A 1,653-nucleotide genomic window follows, 5' to 3' on the forward strand; every position below is an offset into this window, starting at 1 on the left:
TGGAGTAAGGGGAACACTACTCCATTGCTAGTTTGGATGTGGAGTAAGGGGAACACTCCTCCATTGCTGGTTGGGAGTGCAACGTGTACAACTTCTCTGGAAATCAGTGTGGCACTTTCTTAGAAAACTGGGAATCAACCTACCTCAGGACCCAGCAATACCACTCTTGGGCATATACCCAAAATATGCTCAATCATACTAAAAGGACATTTGTTCAGCTATGTTTATAGCAGCATTATTTGCAATAACCAGAACCTGGAAACAACCTAGATCACCCTGACCTGAATAATGAATATAGAAAATGTGGCATATTTGTACATATTTCACTCAGCGGTAAAAAGCAATAACATCTTGAAATTTGTAGGCAAATGGGTGGTGCTAGAAAAAACATCTTGAGTGAGGTAACCCAGACCCAGAAAGATGAACATGGTATATAGTCACTCATAAGTGAATACTAGTTGTAAAGCAAAGGATATTGAGCCTATAGTTCATGATCCTACAGAAGCTAAGTAACAAGGTGAACCCTAAGAAAAAACATATAGATCCATCTGGAAAGGAGAAACAGGCAAGATTTCCTGAAAAAATTGGAAGCATGGGGGCAGAGGGAAAAGGGAGAGTGGAAGATGAAGAGTAGGGGAGAATGGGGGGAGAAGAACTCAAGGGAACGGGATAGTCGAGATGGAGAAAGGACAGAGATGAGAGCAAGGAAAGAGATATTTTGATTGAGGGAGACATTATGGGGCTAGCAAGAAACGTGACATTAGAGAAATTACCAGGAATCCACAAGGATGACCCCAGCTAAAACCCTAAGCAATAGAGGAGAGGATGCCTGAACTCGCCTTGCCCTGTGGTCAGAGTGATGAATATCTTAAATGTCACCATAGAACCTACATTCAGTAACTGATGGAAACAGAGGCAGAGACCTGCAGCGAAGCACTGGGCTGAACTCCCAAAGTCCAGTTGAAGAGTGGGAGGAGTGAAAATACGAACAAAGAGATCAAGATCATGATGAGGACACCCACTAAAATAGTTTACCAGAGCTAAAGGGAGCTCACCAACTCCAGCTGGACAGGGAAAGAACCATCATTGGTCTAAACTAGTTCCTCTGAATGTGATTGACAGTTGCATGACTAGGGAAGACTGGGGGGCCATTGGCAGTGGTACCAAGATTTATCTCTACTGTTTGTACTGGCTTTGGAGGATCCTATTTTCTTTGGATGGATACTTTGCTCGGCCTTGTATGGTAGGGAGGGTCTTGGACCTTCCCCAAAGCAATGTGCCTCACCCTCTCTGAAGAGTGGATGGGGCTTTGGGTAAGGGATACGTGGAGGGATGGGAGGAGGGAAGTGGGAACAGGGATTGGTATGCAAAATGAAAAAAAGATAGTTTTTTTCTTTTAAAAAAAAGGAAATTTAACAACAAAAATAACAATAAACTGTGGTTTGGGCACCACTCAACCACCCACACCTGCCAACCCCATGGAAATGCTGAGACTGCAGTAAGACAGAGTTTGTATTGGCTGTCTACAGTTTACAGAACAGAGTCAAGTTAAGACTACATGCAGGGGAAGCTGGGCATTCACAGGAGAGAAACGTGACCAGGGAAAGTCAATACAGAGTATAGTCAAACCAGGACAGGAGAAAAGAAGCAACA

This window comes from Microtus ochrogaster, chromosome 18 (genome assembly GCF_000317375.1).
Source record: "Microtus ochrogaster isolate Prairie Vole_2 chromosome 18, MicOch1.0, whole genome shotgun sequence".
Classification (NCBI taxonomy): domain Eukaryota; kingdom Metazoa; phylum Chordata; class Mammalia; order Rodentia; family Cricetidae; genus Microtus; species Microtus ochrogaster.